Below are 20964 nucleotides of genomic sequence, written 5' to 3' on the forward strand. Positions count from 1 at the left end.
CATAAATTCTTAAAATCGTTCTCCTTAACCTACTAGATTAAATATAGCTCCTCACTCCGAGGAGCCGCACCTCAACACAAACAAAGTCATCTGTTGTCTCAGGGGACAAAGTGACATCATACAACACTAAGCAAATATTTCATTCTTCCAGAGGGGGTCCAGAAATACCATGGTGAATAAGAGGGTGCCAATGGGTAGTCTGGGTATTACCATAGGAGGCCAGGGGTAATTAAACAGAATATGGCAGGAAGGTGGTCCACCCCCCTGGATGATCGAAGGACGAGGATGGAGGCAGGCACAGTGCGCTCTCATTTCACCATGTGGTAAACGTGTGGTGTCTGCAGGGCCAGCGGGAGAGAAGCCAGCAGGTTTTAAATCATTCTCTTCCCATCCCTCCCCTGCCAGTTAATTGTGGAATTGGACCTAATCTTTGGTTTGTGAAGACTGGGGAACTGTTAGGGAGGTCTTTAGGGGGGAACAAGAGCTGCCTGACCGGACCTACCAGCTGGACACTGAACATGTGCTGTACTTTATCTTCCCTGTTGACCAGATTAGACCAGCATGGATTTCCAATGACTGTTGGGTTTCGGAATGCTAAAGCTGGGGTTTCTAATGGGGTATTGTTAGTTCTAAGGTTAATAAATAAAATTGTCTTTAAACTAAAGTTGACAAAAATATAAATCAGGTTTCAGTCAGTTTCTGTTTTCTCTTTTTTTTTGGTTTTTTTATTATTCTTGGTGAAAACAGTTATTAAATGTAGTCAATATTTTACCCTTACTAAAAATAACCTCTCATTATAATCTATGAAAATAACATTTCAGTTAATGAGTACATGTGCATTTAACAAAAACAACATCACAACTGTTATTGTTTTAAGAGGGTAAAACCAGATCTTGCAAAATAACAAGTTCACTATTAAAATACAATACTGAGAATTCCTTTTCCATTTAGTGTCTGCATTTTGTGTTCTTCCCAAAAGGACGTATAAATTTGCTGCCAAAGGATTTCATGCTTTTAGCTGCAGTAGAGCACTATGTAAAACTAATTATAGTCAATACAAACCATCTCTATATATGAATCCCTACTATATAGTAATTGAAACACGATTTTCATTAAAGGGATACTCCACCCACAAGTGACAATTTTGTCATTAATCATTTAGGGTTGTTCCTTTTGTTCATCTGCCAACCTTACACTTTTTGTTGTATCTGAATGCTACGAAGCCATGAAAATAGCTTTTTTCACGCAATGAAAATAAAAATGGGACTTTCAAAAACCTCCCAGTTTTCGTTCAAAATATCTTGAATTGTGTTCAAAAAGACAAACAAAGCTTTTACGGTTTTGGAATGACATGGAGGTAAGTATGACAAATTTTGGAGTGGAGTAACTATTTAAATAATAGTACATCTAAATTCATAGTATTCATAAAGGTAGGCAAAATTACACTCTATGTCTGTTGAGATTCTGAAAAGCACATCTAATGGACACTTTACTACCCCGTGAGACCATGGCAAGAAAAATTGCAGTGGCAATGGCAGTGAAGTGATGCCGATACCGAAGTCAAACATAGTGGGAATACTACAGTACACATTTTACTTCATGCTACACACATTCATACTATTTAGGATATTTTTCTTAATGTGTCTCAAACTTTCTTCTTCATCCAATTTAGTACTCATGTTTATCATCTTTGCAAGTGAATGTGTATTTAATGTACTCTGACCCTTTCAGAACAGACCTGCAACCCATTTTTAGTTAGCGACCCACTGCTAATTTACATAAATACTGCAATTAAACGCGAGCATTCATAAGAATAACTGAAGCATGAGAAAGGATCATTCAGTGAAGAACACCAGATGGCATTTTAATTGTTTTCCTCTGATCCCTACACTACATTCAGTCACTCTTACATAAGAGATCACGCAGCAAAAGACAGACCTGAGTCATCAAATTGTTGCGGCTCTCTTTAAGGAGATAAATTTCCTCAACTAGCAACGAGAGACATGACTGCCCTGTAAATGCTGCAAGATAGAAACTTTGTTGCACAGAAATGTGCCTAAGAGATTTAACAGCCTAAATAAAGTAATCCTAATCTTAGCCAACATCAACTTGTAGGTGCTATAATGGTGCTACTGAAGAAAAAAAGAGACATGTTGCTGCTGCTGTGCTAATTTCATTCATGGCTTTTCTGCTCTGCATCTTTATCTCTAAATTGGCCATTCCCTTTGATCTAAGACCAGCTTTTACAATTTCACCCATGTGAGAGAACCTGCAAATCTTGGGGACTATTTATGCCAAGCTAGAGCATGCATCTTGCTCTTATTGTTTAGCGATCTGATAAAGGTAAAGCTAAGATGCATTGGAGCAATCCACACTGTAATCCGATTGCTCAAACTACATCAGGAGCTGGTTTAAGATGCATTACAGGCTATTGGTAAATGGATAAATGTAAGGCTATTGGTAAATGAATAAATGCAAAGGGAAAAATGGCATCGGACATCTGCTGTAGTTCTGGTCACAACCATAAGAGGGCAATGGAGATGCAGGACAAATCTCTTAAGTAATCCAGTGAAGCTTCACCTTTCAGTGGAACTGTTGACACTGGCGTTGGGACCGATGGAGCTTGGAGGGAAAGCCCCGGTTAGCAGATAGCCTTTTCTTTGCTGTTCTTCACACTCTGCAGATTTCTGTGTTAATCAGACATGTAAACAGTTTCTTATTATCTCACCTTAGGGTCTTGGCTCTTTTCTTCAGAGGTATTAGAAGAGAAATAAATACACCCACGCCTGCTTCAAGACGAGATGAGTAGAAAAAATGAGCAGCTGATGAATTCTTAAAATAATTGAATTCTTATCACCTTGAGGCATATAGTAAACTTGGGTTGTTTAGCTTTAAATCTCATGTCTTTGAATCTCGGTTTCTGCCTATATGCAATCCTTCATCCTTCGTTCAGTGTGTGTATGTGTGTGTGTGTATGTGTGTGTGTGGTGGGATCTAGGTGATTTAAAGAGATGAGACAGACACTCTCAGACTTGTGGAGATTGAAGGATGTGTGTGTTTGCGTGTAGTGTGTGTGTGTGTGTGTGTGTGTGTACCACACAATGGCCTCCAGAGGAAAAGATCCAAAACACACTAAACTATAGAGATCCATAAATCAGAACAGGCTTTAGAAAAAAGCTGTCAGGGCTGGTACATAACAAAAATAGATTCCTCTCTTAGTAGGGCAGCTGACAATGAATGAGGCATTCTCTATGTGCTTGGAGGCTAGATAGACGTTGTCCACAGGCTTAATCTGAGATGTCCGAGACATATATTGACGATTAATCTGCAGAATGTGATGTGCATACACATACCTTTTATAATAATACCAAGATTTCCATAATGGACTGACCCAATGCATGACACAGTTTCAAATAATTGATCACTTGTTACTATCAGTATTATCGAGACTGCAAGTGTTTCCACTTTCCTGTCACGATAATGTATGAAAAACATTTGTCATATGCAAAGGTCTGCATTTGTGAGATAAGTAGATCAGTCTTAACAAGATACTAAGCTGTTTCTACACTAATTAATAATAATTAATAGTGAAGTGTATGTTGTTCATTTATCTGCCTATCCTTCTAGTGCAACACTTGAAGCCAAAAAGTGGCTTCTGATTTAGCCATTATTTGTATCTATATACAGTATGTAAGTTAATAAAAAATGAATTTTAAATAACACTATTTCAAAGTATCATGAATTTGTTGTGGAATTTCATATTATTCTTTTTTTATGACAAATAGTATATCCTTTAACATACAACTTTGAACTGAGTATCTATTAAGAAGCATCAGTGATGAATTCAAAACAAATTATTAAAAATAATCTAATCATGTCTAATCTCATTTATCATCTAATATATAATTACACTGAGATTATTTTAATGCAGACTGTATACTTTTTTTATTCAGTATAGATTCAGACTTCCCCAACAGTGTAGTGTTAAGCATAACAATCATTTTTCCACCATGTGAACAAATGAAGAGCAGATGAGACCTCTGATACTAAGCACTACCCGAGTACAAAAAATGCAAGGCATGTTCATGTGCAATCATCCCTTCAAATATAAGAAAATCCTTCACATTAAGACAGACTAGGTAAGGAGAGTTGAAGGAGAAAAGACAGACATGCACTACACACGCTAAGTACTAATGCCAAGGAAGTCTCCAGTATCTGGAGAAAGCCATACGTTAGCATTCCCATTCATCACAATGGCAATTGCTTTGCTGGCAAATTGCCATATTAGAAATCTGCCATCTTTACTCATGCACACTGGGTTCTGCAGCTAGGTAAAATATCTATAATATATGCTAGAATGTAAGGATGAATGAATGAATGAATGAATGCACATTTATTTTAATTGCAAAAAATTGCATTAAGGTGAAACATTTTAAATTGGCCAGATTCCACAAATACTTTTAGATGTACAGTTTGTAGAAAAGGACAAAACGTGGCCTTGTCAGCTATGGTTTTTTTGCAGGCAGATGGTGTACTTGTGGCATCTACCAGCAGGGAATAACTAGGTCATGCAAAACCAGCCAAACCTTGACCCCTTGGATAATACCCACACCTCCAGATAGAAAAAAGAAAGACAGCAGTACATAAGCGCACCATTATCACACCGTTTGTGGAAAAGAGCCAAGGCCTCATTCCCCACTGCTGGCTTACACAAAAATAAGCTTGCTGATTTATGAGAGTGCTCAAGGAAACCATAAATTAAAAACTACTTAGGATTAGAAGAGACATATTGTCCAAATGTGATTACGTATTGTTGTGCATACCAAGATATTGAACCAGCAGAAGTGAAAACGTCAATTCAGTGCTTAATTACTGTTTGTCCAGAGTTCTGGCCACTAATAAATGCTTCTTTTTTAGAGGAGAAAACAACTCCACTTCCTGTAACAAGGCTGCATTTCAAAAGCAAAGTTTACATCTTCTTGTTTACTAGAGTCGCTCGACCACTAGCTAAGAGGAACTGGATGAAAATGAATGGAGAGAGTGCCTAAGAGTCCATAAGAGGGAGCGTTTTTACTCAAACGTAGAGCAAAGCGGCAGGCTGAAGCATATGTACAAGTGCTAAGGAGAGATAACCGAAAGAATTTCAAATATCCTTCAATTTAGCATCCGTACTTTAGGATTCACAAGCACATTTATATTTCTGACAAGCGCAAAAGAAGCAGCCAAGATGCACAATTACCATGAGTTTTTAACTGAATGGGCTCCAAGTAATTCTTCTGGCTGGAAGGATTGTGAACGGCAAATTTGTAGGAACTAATTTTTTACACGCCTTACTGTGGCTGTGTTTTAAAGGCTCTGGGGTGTGAATGCTCTCTGGCTCCATGGTGATACAAGGGAAGACTCCAACAGCGAGTTGATTAGTACCCGCGTTTGAATGAAGTCTAATTAAACCCAAGAAACATCACGGACTGGCTCATTGAACCACAGACGCCCATATTAAAATGCAACCACTCTTTTTATTTGATGGATATGTTTATCAAATTTTCAGATAAATTGGCCACAATACATCTTGGCGCCGAAATAAAGAATGTTAATTAAAGACTATGTTGCAATTTCAATTATTCATCACAGTGCTGTGTTTGTTTTTAATCTTCTCTTGCTTGATCAGAACTTGTGTTGCTTGGCAATGTGCACCACTGCTAAATCAATTAATATGACAAAGAATGGGCTTCATGGGGATAACTTCAGGGAAGGAATATTTATCTCTGAGTGGGAAATAATTATAGAAAAGTCTCTTAGAAAAGCTTTTCATTTATTTTTCATGAACTTTAGGTGTTTTGTGGTGATGAATCGTCACACTGCTACATAAGCTTACCGGCCACAACACCGCCTGCCTAATATTGCGTAGATTCTCATTCTGCCAAAACGGGGTGTGACGCATTATGGGACGGACTCCACACAAGACAGCTAAACATGTCCTGTGGTATTTGGCACAAAGACAGCAGATCCTTGAAATCCTTGAAGTTGCAAGATGGGGCCTCCATGGATCAGATTTGCTGGTCCAGCACATCCCAGAGATGCTCAGTCGGATTGAGACTTGGGGAATTTGGAGGCCAAGACAACAGTTCGTCATGTTTTTCAAACCACTCCTCAACAATGTGTCAGTGTGTCCTGCTGAAAAGAGGTTCCATCAGGGAACACCATTACCATAACATCCACATAAATACCAACCACATAGATAAACACACCTGAATCAGAGATCATGGGCTGCATCCCAAAATATAGGCAGCTGGCTTTGCGGGCTCTTTTGAAAATTACCATGGGCAGATTTTGAACACAAAGGTAACACACAAAACTGATTTTGGCAATCCAGGCTCATTAGAAAGACATGCCTATAAATAAATTTCTGCAGCACTGTTATTGCATAACGTACTGAACGTACTGAAAAACTTGTGGTTTTTGTTATGCTGATATAAGCACACATTGCTATTACGTTGCTTCAAGTACATAATGCGGTGATTTATAATTACAATATTCCAGGATTGTGACTAAAAGTCGCTTTATTGCTTCCAGGCAAGTGTGTTGGAGCTGGTTGAAGCTAAAGTCTGCAGGATATTGGCTCACTAGAAGCAATACTGACACTCACGTGATATGTAAACATTTTTGGTGGTGAACAAGGGTCATCATAGGCACTCTGACTGGTCTACAACTACAGTCCTTCCTTGAACAACTTTTGTACAACCTGAATTTTGTAAATGTTGGGACATTTAAACTTTTGTCCACTAAATGAGCTCATTTCAAATTTAATGCCTGCTATAGATCTCAAAAAAACGTTTTCGTGGGGTCAACAAAGGCTGAAAAAGATTCAGGTGGGAGAACATCTAGCAACTAATTAAGTTAACTGACCGAGAAATTGGAGAAATCTCTGCATAAGGGACAAGGCTGAAGATCTTTGTTGGATGCCCTTGGAATTCATTGGCATGATTCTGTCATTAACATTACTAAATGTGCTCAGGAATACTTCCAGAAACCACTGTCGGCAAATACAATCTGCAGTTCTGCAGATGCCAACTAAAGCTCTTTCATGCAAAAAAGAAGCCATATGTAAACATGTTCAAGAAGCTTCATCATGTTCTGTGTGCCAGGGTTTATTTAAAATGGAATGTGTCAAAGTGGAAAAGTCAGACGAGTCCAAATTAAACATTCTTGTTGGGAATCACGGACGTCAAGTCCTCTGGGCTAAAGAGAAGGGAAACCTTCCAGTGTGTCATCAGAGTTCAGCTCAAATGCCAGCACTGTTTTGAAAAGAAGAGGAAATGCTACACCAGGAAAACAAACATGTGCCCGTCCCAACTATTTTGAGACCTGTAGCAGGCAACGAATTTGAAATGAGTTCATTTTGTGCATAACATTTCTTTGTTTCATTTGTTTTGTTATGTTATCTGTGTTCTATTGTGAATAAAATATTTGCTCATATCATTTGAAAGTCTTAATTTTATTTTAATAAAAAAAAAATTTAAATCCCAACATTTACATAATTTGGGTTGCAGGTAACCACTGTGTACTGAGAACACCTTGCCTTTTTGGAGACACTCTGACATAGTCATCACACCACTACTACGTAACCCTTTTAAAAGTCACTCAAATCTTTTAGCTAGATACTTTTTTCTGCTTCTAACACATGAAATTCAAGAACTGTCAGTCACTTGCTGATCACTGTCCGTTCATCTGTGTACACAGATCCTGTAATCATCTTGATGAAACTCCCTATGGCAACATGAATATCTTTATGTTAATTTCCATCATGTATAGACTGGCCTGGAAATACATATACAGATAAGATGGTGTGCATTTTGTATATTTATGTAAATCCATTTAAAGTCACTTTAGATAAAAGCATCTGCCAAATGCATAAATGTAATGCGCATTTACATATGACATGTTTGAAATAAGTAGCACAAAAAGTTCTAAAAAGTGACCTGATTACATAATGCACATTGCTTGTGGCTAACACTGCTGATGTGTACAACTTTTTGGTGAAGAGATTCTAACTTGTCCTCTTGAAAGTCCACACACGCTCACTGAATGCATTAAGTACTAACCCATACCCACATAGACTGCTGGATAATGATGAGAAGGTGGCGATACTCTTCTGTTTGAGCGAGATTTTACTGCAGTGTGAACTACAAGAACACCATAAAGAATAATGAGCAGATATGGGGTCGGCAAGTAAGTTTGGTATCAGGCCAAAAACTTTTCGCCACTAGATGGCCGACCAGAACATATAATTATAGGATAATTTAAGAAATTAATTGATGAAAAATTTAACTAGAACTGCAACATACTGTTACAGTGTATTTTGTAACTGGTAGTGAGCTGTTACTCTGTGTTATATCCTGTAGTGGGACTATCATTAACAAAAAAACACATTTGTGTCGTGGTCACTAGGTTTAAATGAATAAAGCAGAGTAGTGACACGTAACCTGGCAAGTATCTTCATTTACCAACTTGCAACACAGGCCGCCTTGTTAAAACACACATATGTGGGAGATAAAAATAACTAAAATAAACAAGAGTGAACTTGAATAAGACCATTAATAGCATCCCAGTAAACACTAGTTCGCCGGCAAGGTCTTGTCCCTGGCCTAGTTGCGGTAGGATGACATATGCAATAATATGTAACAGAATTTTTCCAAAAAAGGCATTCAGATATGTTTGAACATGTCTAGAGTTCTCTGTAGTTGCATGCAAAGTTGTTACTTTGACTGTTTTGATTCAGTTGTGAGATCAAGTCAAGTAAGTGACGTCTTAAGCTTGGTTTGTACTGTGCGTATGCGCCAAATATGACGTCATCGCTGTGTTAGAGGAAGTTCGCATTGGGTGACCTCATTTTGAGTGGCAGTGTGCACGACATGTTTTGTGTCACTTCCGAAGATGCATGAATTCAACAGGCACTTCGTATCGGCATTTTCATGAATTTCACGAAAGCTTTATATTATGTTCAAGTCCAATGATCCGTGAACAATGAAATTAATTGTTAAAGTGATGCAACTGATTAATTGTATTAGGAGAAAAAAAAACATTTTATTGTTGTCTCATGCTGCGCACCCTGTCCGTGTGCAGGCAACTTTTCGCTCGGACTGTCCGTGTATAACAGTGCATGCGCGTGAAGTAAGTGGCATTACGCATGCGTCAAGCTCTCGACTTTGAAAGGTGTGCGAACGCTGCTGTGCTCGAGACGGTCAGGAACGCGGAAAGTGAAGTATAATGTGATTATGAGCAACTGATTGTGAGTAACTGTTGATTTCACGACCAATCTATTTTAGAACCAGCCGGTATTATGTGCAGTATATCTGGTTTTGTTTAGGTAAAGTAATATTATACAGGTCTATACTTTTATTTACTTTTTTTTATTAAGAAAAAACAAAAACAAAAAGAACGATCATATACATTAATGTCTTGCCACTACAACCTGCTCAAATCTCCATAAATTAATTGTGACACCCAAAAGCTCTTTTAGTACTTCAACAACTGAAAACCATAACAGAGTATCAGAAAATTTCACAAAGCAAAAAACAAACAAACAAAAAAATGCAGATGTTTTTGAGAATGTAACATACTGTTTGCCTTTGACAGATGCTTTTATCTGCAGCTTATGGTCCGATCAAGGTACCCATTTTGTCAGTATTGTGTATTTACACTCCTACAGTAGGATAGTGCTTTTTTTGATCATATGCAATGAATTGCATGTTGAGATCAAACCAGTGTAAAACACTTTACCATTTTGTTATGCTACTATGTTACTGAGAAAGTGCACAGATTACAGCGTTACTCCCAACACTGTGTGTGTATAAGGGCTTTTTCACGGTCTCTGACTGAACTGGTGTGAAGGTGAGAGAGATAAAAGATGGAAGGCTGCTGTTACCCGGACTCTATCTGTCAGTGCTGATAAGAGACATAAGACGGCTGTGTCCATCTGAGCAGGGAGACAGAGAAAAGCGAATGTTAGAGAGCCAGAGACAAACAGAGTAAAGGAGTAAAAGTAAAAGAGTAGAATATTCCAGAAAGACTCACTGCTGTCTGATAGAAATCTGTGTAGTTGCACAGGGGGAAACAGCGGATATTGAGGCCACTCTCATTCTCATGCGTGGCTTTGGTTACTAATAAACCCATTTAGTCAACCCTTCACAATCTATACCAATTCTACACGGTCCTATCTGTGTGTATATACTATAAATGGGAGGTCAAGAGTGTGACTGTATGATGAAATGTTATGGTTTTGTTTATCTCTTTGTTAGTTTGTCTACATAGAAGAATACACAAATGATAAGAAGCCTGCACATGTCCAAACATGCTACAAAAAGTACAAATAAGATGGACAAACCATTATCTTTTTTTTACCATTACCATTTACTTAACAAGCAAAATGTACTATTTTAGCAATGATTAATAAAAAGAACTGCAACTTCAAACACATTAATGATCATATTTTTTATCAAAACATAATAAGGTTTGTTTTAAAATGATTGCTATTCATATAATAATTTAAATATTATGTTGATTATGATGATCAAGTAGTGTGTGTGTGTATATATATATATATATATATATATATATATATATATATATCACATATATCAGTATTTGATGCGTGTCATTTTTATTCATGCAGTCCGCACTCTTTACTAATTTTTCTCCTAGGTACACATGCATCGGATGGATGTGTTTAACCATTGTCACATTTAGCTTGTTTTTCAGTTCCTCGGACACAAATAGTAAGCTCTAAATGATATCTATAATCAGCTCATTACCTCATGAGAAAACATTCTATTCTCCCAGTCTAAATGTGCATTTGGATGTTCATTTACCTCAGAGCTTTTGAATGGGTCGGTCGTTTCTGTTTTTGCTGAATACAAACAGATGCTAATTATATTTTCACAAATAGAACTTCTCATCCAATGCCAGTTCATCAATCTCTGGTGCTAGATGTACATTTGTGTCTTCGTCTATGTTTTTAAATGCCATTCTTCCAAAACGTAGACAACAGTGTGATGCAGGATGCATGGTAATGCAAGGTGTAGCTCTCCACCATAATCCATCTCATACTCTGTGAGAAGTCTGCACACACGCAGAGGCGCAGCGGAAGGGAGTGGAAAAAAATTGCTTATTCCAAAATGTTCAGCCGTTAATGAACGAGATATAGCTATGCTTGCAGAAAAGCCGGCCCAAAATTATTCTTAGGTATTAGCGTAGCGTTGTAGTTGCTTATCCATACATCTTGTTCTCGAAAGGCGCATTCGTAGAATCATAAATAGAAAAATAAAATGACGATGCACATTGTTTTTTTTCCCCCAGGCCTTTCCAAGAGTTCACCAAGATGAGCTACCAAATACAGTGGCGTTAGCCTCAGCTAATGCTAACCAGGCCTCGGAAATCAACAGCATGCAACTTGCCAACAGGCAAAGAGATGGAAATCTGATCAGAGATAGCCAGCATAATCAGCAACTCCCAGAGAGGATCTTTTCAAACGGAGATTATTTCACACTTCTAGAAGAGCAACAATGAAGACAGGTGGTGGAAGATAAGTGGCCAATTGACCACGGTTTTAAATCATGAAGTGAACGTACCGAGCATCATCACATTTCGATAAGCCGCAGGCCAGTTCGCCTCTCCGCTGTGCCAGAACCTCAAGGGAGACACTAGACTCCAAACGAATAGCCTGTCACTTCTATAATAACCTGAAATAAGTAGCAGATTGGTTAAAACAGCATTAGCGCCTGAACACTTCAGATTAGGTGCAATATTGCCTTTGTCCTCACACCATTTATGGCCATTTTAACTCATTTGTTAGTATAAATCAAGCCAATAGTCCTTTGGGCATAGAAGCTCTGGGCAAGGAATCATAATTTCCACATCTCCATTTTTTTTTCCTCATCTCTCCAATTTATTTTTCTCCTTTTAGCCACTTGCTGTCAATACAACAGCAGATAATATATAATTTATACATGGACTGCATCTAAAAACATGTAAGTAGCATATCCACAGTTGTAGAAACACAACAGTTCTTAAGAAAATTGTTATATTACATTTATAGGTGCATTAGTACCTTTAAGAATTTGATATAGCTTATAATCTAAAAAAATTATTGACAATAATTAAAATAGATCCAAGGCATACATGTAGAGTGACAATTGTAGTCACAAATATAGTTTATTTGTAAAGCTTTAATGCTGCTTTATGTTAGTGGTAGGGTTTAGGTTACTGTATACATTGTATAGGCAAAATTACAGAATCCATGAGTAGAAATCAAAGAGAACAGAAATAAACTTTGGCACCATAAAATCACAGTAGGGCCATTTTGGAGAGCATCTGCTGGATGCACATGGTGTACACTTTTCTGTGTTAACAATGCAAAGAAATTTCTATGTGTATTTATGCTTTTATTTGTACAAAAATAGTATTTTCAGTAAAAAAAAAATAATGCATAGTTTCATAATGGCAGTTGCACTATTCTGATGATATCTTTTATACTTTTCTGGACCTTGACAGAGTCCATTACTTGGCACAAGTCTTTCAGTTTTCTTCCAAAATATCCTAAATTGTGTTCCGAAGACAAACAAAGCTTTTACGGGTTTGGAACAACACCCTCCATTTGAGGAGGAGTCTTTCTGCCATGCACGTTGGCCACAATTATTTGCACCCGTACAAATTCTGTGTAGAACATAATATAAGAATTTTGTGAATTTCTTTTAATTAAAGATCAAAATAATAAGCAATGCAGATTTAATTACACAGCCACATACAATACATAGCTAATCTCCTTTTGTTTTTCACAGAAAAGGAACATGCTTTGAGTATATGAGTTTGAGTAAAAAGGAAAAAAACATACCACTAAGTTTTTTGTTTTTTTGATGGACTACTCTTTTATCACATCATAAAATGCCTCATCGTATAACATAATAGCTGGAAACAAGTTGAGTTTCAGACTGGAAGTCTCCCAACATGCCAAATCAGGAGCCAAACTCAAATATGACTGACCCTTCCAGCAGCACAAGAATATTTTTTTACTAACGACCAGAGCCATTCGGGTATTAAATATGTATGCTTTAGAACATAGCTCCAAACTAGATTTGGACTCATTTGCAAAACTCATTTGACTTGCTTCAGTAGCTCAACCGTTTGGACTTTCTTTTGCCTTTTTCACTCTATAGAAAAGTTTGGAATGAGTAGATGTTGAGAAAAAAAGGGTTGAGAAACTCTGGGTGAATTCAGCGCCAGCACCCTATGAGTCCATGTAATGAGCTGCAGTTTCCAGAGCACCATCACAACAAGAGGTAAATAGCATAATTTGGATTGGACATAATGCAAGTCTAAGTCTATTCTGTGGCAAATGGCCACACACAGTAAAAGTAAAGGAGAGTGAACAGAAAGGAGATGGAGGATGAAGGACAAGAGACTGCTTACGCTGGATCTGACAAGAGAATGGTACAGAAAAAACACAAAGAAGAGACAAGCAGCATGTCTAAAGCTCAGCAGGAGATGGGCTGTAATTTCAGTCCTCTCTTTTTGTTTTAATAGACCTGTAATCAGTCTAAATCCAGCGCTGTCTCTCTGCAGGCATCCCGCGGACCATGTTTGTGCACACACTTCCGTCCGTTTGCCTTTGTGTTGTGTAGGACTATAGGACGCCATGGTTATGTTTGGGCACAACAGGATGTAACTGCACTAATTTTCTCTCCGTTTCGTTTTTCAAATGGTCTGCAGTTTGGTACCTTACTGTGTATGTTTTGCTCCTTCCCCTCTTTTTCTTTGTCTGTTCTCCTTCTCTCATCATTGGTGGATATATTAAGGGTAATAAATAGGGTGCCTATCACACTGAAGGTCTTTCACTGCTAAAGGCACCAAGTCTCTCACTTTCTCTGTTAATGATATTGTAATAATTAGATTACTGTATTTACACCGTTTTTCTATTAATGTTGGGGCAAATTAAACTGCAACATTTTTCAATATTTATCTGTTACTTCTAAAAAAAAAGAACAAGATTTGAGATAATAACATGCTTGTAACTCAAGTAAAAAATACACAGTGTGGAATACCTATAAATATAAATTTTATTTCAGAATTGATTTCAAATGAATTCAAAAGTTCTTATCTGAGAAATTGTAAGGATATTAAGCTCGACATAGTACATTTCATTCTTCACTAATATGGGTACTATAAGTAAGATTAGCAACAAAGCAAATATTTATTTACTATGTTTTCACATGCTCTTTCAAATAAAAATGTTTAATTCATAAAAGAAATTTAGATTTTTGTAATAAAGGATATGAAGTTTTATGAATTCTTTATGAAGAAATGGCTGTTTCAGCTAAAATGGTCTGCATACACACATACACACACACTTGTAGACAAAATTTGAGGGTGAAAATAGGTTTATTGGCCAAGCACTGTACCCATACAAAATCTTAACACTCTTTAAAAAAATGCATTGCAGACAGTACGTCAGGAAAACACGCAAATAAATTAAACAGAGAGACAGGAAAAGAAAAGAGAAAGGAATGATGAAAAAAGATGTCAGGGCTGCACACACACACATATTTACAAAGAAATTAAGGGTGAAAATAAGATATGTATCCATACAAAATATAAACAGTGTTTAAAAAGATACAAGCATAAGCATACATGCACACAAAAAATCCAATGCACAAATACACACACCTATACAACATGATTAGTTAATTTTCAATTGCATTGTTTAATTGAATATTAATTCAGCTTTCTTTTTAATTAAATACATGTATTGTGTTGATATGGCACACTAAAGATAATATAAAGAGTAATGGACAAATAGCCTCAATATACTGTTGATCTAAGCTAACTTGATCTGTTTTTTTCCTTTACAGGAACCACGAGCTGCATCACCATGCTTTGGGAATGCCTGCGTTAACACTCTCTGAATCTGCTGTTGCATCTATGCAATGGAAGGGCATGATGTCATAAGCGGGTGTCAGAGACCAGAAAGCATAGAAGCATGTGCGGGAAAGCTGGCATCGGCCTTCTGTCATTCAGAACGTGCTCTCTGTGTGTCTGTTTCAATTTTGTGTCCTGTGCATCTTATTTATGGCTGTATGTCCCATACAATTAAAGTTTGATATGGATAGCAAAGGCAAGGCAAAGACAACTGCAAACGTTACATCACGCCGCTGTGTAGAGATACATACGCTCTGTGTAGCTTATCTTGGAGCATTGCGAGTGTTTTCACGCTCGCTATGCTCTGCTCCCGGAAGGCTTTCTTCTCGAGGGAAGGAGCCTTCACCAACATTACCCACATAACTAGTCTCGCTGCCACCAAGGTGGAGTGTCGGCTGCACTCAAAGGGATTGCAGAGGGATCTGATAGAGGAGATTGAGATGGCTGATAAATCCCTATCTCAATTGGCCCGATATGAGTAGTAAGGCAATGTTGAACAGAGTTGAACAGATCCTCTCAAGCTCAACATCACCTCTGAAGGCTCCTCCTTTGCCCCCCAAGGCCTTCCAGTTTTCCTGACTGCTTTCCAGCTCAGGGGGCTGCTGGGCGGAGCAGCCCTCGATGAGTACCAGCTCCTTATATCGAGAGGTTCATAAGGAGAGAGTCTGCAATTTTACGCGGCGCCGTTCTGGGCCTGGGTGGAGCGGACTCCAGCAATCTCTCAGTCTCTTCTGTCCGGGAACATAGCGGAGCTGAAAGACGTTTCTATAGTTTGAAAGGTCCCTGAGAGAGCCCCTAGAGCAGCAAGATCGGCCATCCTCTGCTGGTGCGTCGTTCCAGGGCACTGATCTAGTCAATATGGGAACACTAGAAGCCAGTCTCGAGAGAATGGTTCCCTTGACATTGGCTAATGTCAATTGCATCTCAATGGGTCCTACACACTGTAGAGAAGGGGTATCGAATTCAGTGTTTTCCTCCACAGAGTTTTAGAGGTGTGAATATCCGGTTTTCCTCAACAGAGTTTCAGTGGTGTGATTTTCACTCTGTGGACCACGAACAGGCTCTGGTGATGGAACAGGAATTAAATACTCTCCTGAGGATGGATACCATCGAAGTGGACCCACTAAGCAGGGTCCAGTTTTTACAGCCGGTACTTCGTATTTCCACAGAAGGATGGGGGGTTGCGTCTGATATTACTAAGCCGCTCAGTCAATCAGCTGAAGTTCAACATGCTCACGCTGAGGCAATCGTGACACAAATCAGGTTAGTACAGTTCTGGAGTATTTGCAGGCTAGATTCTCTGCGGGGGTATCCCACTCCTCATTGAAGGTACATGTGGTAGCATTATCGGCTTGCCGCTCACCATTTGATGGAAAGACGCAAACACCCCCTGGTGATTCACTTCATCTGTGGTGCACAGGGAATGAGGCCACCAGTATGATCTCATGTCCTTACGTGGGTCCTGCCGGTGGTGTTAGAGGCTCTCTGTAAACAACCTTTTCTGATTGCAATCTCACCCTCAGGACTGAATTCCTGTTAGAGATCACTTTTCTAAAGAGAGAAAGTGACCTTCAGGCCCTGTCAGTGGGCCCAAACTCGCAAAAGCATTCTGTAATCCTTGAGCAGGTTACACTTCCAAGGTCCCCACCACTGCACCACAACCCATCATGTTACAGGTGTTCCATCATCCTCCCTTTTGGGATCCAGACCAGAAGAAGCTTGATGTGTCCAGTGTGAGCACTGCCCGGAGTGTCCACAGAGTAGCCTTGTGAAGAAAGTCTGCTGGCGTACTTTTGAGACAATCATGACTTGTTATGAGTTCCCTCCGCTGTGGGGTGCCAGGGCTTACACTGCAAGAAGTATGGCAGCCTCCAAGGCCTTCTCTCAAACGCTGTGGGGTGGTCAAACCTTTCTACCTTTATCCGATTTTAAGGGCCTAGATATTGGTACTATCCATGGTTCTTCAGTCCTTTCGTCCTAATTGTTTATGTTAATACATACACACAGGGCAGGGAATCCTTGCAGCATGGGCATGTTGTTAGCAAGGAACCATGGTTATATTCATATTCTGGAGACATTCTCATTTTATATTAGCCCATTTTAGCTAAACACCTGGCCCATTTTACATGAGTGTTGTGCCGTGGCCCAAGAAGGAACCTGTTGGTACTTTAATAAACTTTAATAAAAAACTTTAATAAAAAAAATAAAAAAATAAGAAAATATGTATTTCTTGTTTTGTTGAGTGTATGTGATGTGTAAATATTTTACAAAAGTGCAGCATTGTGTGCACTAAAAATGTCAGTGACTGACCCTTAATTAAATATAAACTGAAAAATATAAACTGTCACTAACTTCACTGAAACAATGAATATTATTTTTTTTATGTCTGTTTGTTATTATTTATTTTTAATGGTTAAGTGAACTACCACAGATAATATCGATGACACAGCTTTTAAGATACACCATTACTTAATTAATTTGGGGAAACAAATTAATTCAATGTATCAGGCTTTACAGTGAATGGCACTCTGATTAATCAGCTTATATTATAATACAGTAAATGCACTCTGCTGTTGACTCATTGTACATTATGTGACCTTTTAAGAACAGAGCAATTTTACTCTCAGGGTCCTATATGTATGTGAATAATACCCATGCCAGGACATGCCAAGTCATGTGGCCAGACAGTGATTAATTAGAGTAGTGACTGCTGTTTATGAGTGCTAGTGCTAGCATGAGCACTAGCCTGTTTATGGAAGTGCAAAGATAAAGTATTCACATAATATTTACCTAAATGTGCATCAGGGTTCTCAACAGGCAACAGTCAGCTTTGTGTTTTCAGTCTCAGCTATGAAATAACTATTTAGGTGGTCATAATTTGCTTGAGGATTGCAAGCCTATCACATTAATGATGCTAAATAAGAAAATAGTGACCTCTATGTAAAAAAAAAACAAAAAAGAAAAAAAAAACGCTGACATAAATGGCCATTTTCATGAAATAATGAATTTGCTTGACATTTTGTGGAGTTTTTACATTTAATTGGAAAAGGTTTTTGCCTTCAAGAAATTTTCCCACTCCCAAAGCACCAGAGCTGTAATCACTATAGGTGAGTGCACTGACCCCACTAATTCATATTAAGGGACAACAAATATGGGTTATGGGTTCAATGACTAATTACCAAATCATAAATATGTGGATATAGCATTTCAAAAGGTTATTTACGGCTGTCAACCTGAAATCCAACCCTAGCATTACATTATTTCAACCCCATATAAGTAAGTTTAAAATGTATGTTTAATAATGTCTTTCGCTAGGAAATGTCATCACACCACAACAGATTCTAGGTAGTTAGTATTTTTATGTTTAGTGGCAAAAACAACATTTTTGCTTCAAAGAAAGTTTGAAGGGATTTGATTTCAGTTTAATACGTCCTTTCGTGATGAAGTGGTGAGCCTGCAAGCACTGCCCACGAAGGAGGCAGATCCAGCTTTAGCGTTGCTGTGTCCCGACAGAGCATTACGCATATACGTGGGCCACACCCAGAGCTTCAGAAGCTCTGAGCAGCTTTTTGTCTGCCATGGATGTCAGCAGAAAGGGAAGGCTGTCTCCAAGCAGAGGTTAACCCACTGGATAGTGGATGCCATCACATTGGTATACCAGGCCCAAGGTGAACCTTTCCCCCTAGAAGTGAGAGCTCACTCCACCCGGAGTTTTGCCTCCTCTTTTGCACTGGTGCACGGTGGCTCTCTGGCAGACATCTGCAGAAGTACAGGCCGGGGTGACACCAAATACCTTTGCAAGGTATTACAGTCTTTGCATAGAGCCAGTTGCTTTCCGTGTGTTGGGTAACAGGTAATTGGTGGGAAGAACTGGCCGGTGTCACACTTGCTGCACCATTCCCCCTCACCCGGGGAGCGTTGTATTTCCCCATCCAGTAAGTTCTCCGATTGGTATAACCTATGGAGCAGTCTGACGCCAGGCCTAGTATTAGCGTAGCTTGCCCGAATCCGGTCATTCCCTGTACGTACTGGGCTAGGTGTCCATATAGCTGACTGTCCATGGAGATCCTATATGTGTATCTACCATGGTAAAGTTTCCCGTGTCTCCCCTTGACAGGCTCTCTGTCTGTCTCTGTTTCCAGTCATTCCTCTCTGCTCTGGCATAGGACCTGCCACAGAGATAGAGTGTATGCTTACTTCCCCATTCTGAGGTCAGTGCATACTAGTTTCCACATGTTACCCCTTGGTCAGGATGTGGTCTCCATAGTGTCATTCTCAGGAAGTCTGCTTCCCCATTGTTCAGCCACCTGTCGACAAATAGAGAGGTTAGCATCCTCTTGAAAGGTTGGAAGTCCTTCCGTTAAAGTCTTTCTAATTCAGAAACAGTAGGTTCGGCTTCTCCAGTAATCATGTACTCACCTCTGGTCCCCTTTTGGCACCAAGGTCAGTGTATTGCTCTGGGGCGATGGGATGGGTGCTACCTCTGTATGGTATTAGTCTGGCACGACCTTCTTGCCAACTGCTGCAGTGCTATTCGGTAGTAACAAGTTTAGGTTATGGTGTTTTCCATTGTGTTTTCCATTGTAGTCTTTTGTCACAACATAACTCGTAGTGACCGACAGATAGGGAAGGAAGAATGACCCATCTGTTTTCTGTTATTTTACAGACCAATATACTGATATGAAGAACCTATAATAATATAATATCAAGAGTGTTTTGAGAATTATATAGTCAACTTAAGAACCATAATCTGATAAAAATGGTTCTTGATAAGAAGGCGGCTATTTGCCGAACCAAAGAACCATTGAAGAACCATTATTTTTACAACAGTGCAAAGTCTGCTCCGATTCATTATAGATGCTCACAGATGGCTCGTTAATATAATAGGAACCAAAAAACATGAGAACAGAATGGCCTAGAGCATTACAGAGGAAAAGAGAGAGCAAATACTTCCTCTAACACCCATAGGATGTTTTATATATAGGATGTGCTTTTGGAGCGTCAGAGAGATAATATTATCTGGACTCAGCATGTTTCACCACCTCAGCTGATGTTGGATAGTGATATAGAGGCTTGTATACACCTGTTAAACTGCAAGCCAGTCGATACCCAAATAATAGGAATTTGCTTTCACAAAAGAACTAACCTTATGGGGACACAAAAGGTGATTCAACACAGAAGAGCAGCTCTCCACCAAAACAGATGAATGTGCTATGCATTATTCATTCCATTAAATGGCATCTTGTTTAAAAAATGCAGGGTGAGAAATCTGAACATTATATCTTATTGCTCTGACAACAGCATTGTGTAAGAATGACACTGCCTGGATCGCATTGACTGTGAATGTTTACAAAAGATTATGGGGGATTGTATGGAATATTCAGAAATGTGTGTGTGTCATAAGACAAACAACAAAAAAACTAATTAAGTTGATTTTCAGCATCCTTGGCTTTCTGTGTGCATTTAAGCACACATGCATGCAGTCAGAATCTTTTCTCATATTTGTTTTCAGACAAAATCCTCCTCAAATGGACTAATCCTATATGAACTAATCCAAGACCTTCTCACAATCTCAAAGCTGGGTGCTTGCAGCCAAAATTAGCTGGGCATGCAAATGCATGGTCTAGAGTGGACTATATGGTGCAGGGAAACAAGCTACCCATAGAAGAGGGGATATTTTACTATGAATCAGATAATTTTAGCTGAAAAATCATCTAGTCGGTCATGCAAGATGGTTAAGGTTATTTGCAATCTCAACTACCTGCAGATTACCAAAACTGCATTTATAATAATAATAATAATAAAAATAATAATTATAAACAATAAGCTGCAAGCAGGTTTCTGCTTCTTTTGCTCCCAGATCAGAATGAACCTAAAATGTGTTCTTTTATTATTGCTTGGATTGGACAAAATGCTGCATTTTTTTATTTTTTTTTAACACATCACATATTTCTATTGATTTTCAACTGGCTCTGGATGCATCGTTGCATCCCT

This window comes from Puntigrus tetrazona, chromosome 1 (genome assembly GCF_018831695.1).
Source record: "Puntigrus tetrazona isolate hp1 chromosome 1, ASM1883169v1, whole genome shotgun sequence".
In the NCBI taxonomy this organism is placed as follows: Eukaryota; Metazoa; Chordata; class Actinopteri; order Cypriniformes; family Cyprinidae; genus Puntigrus; species Puntigrus tetrazona.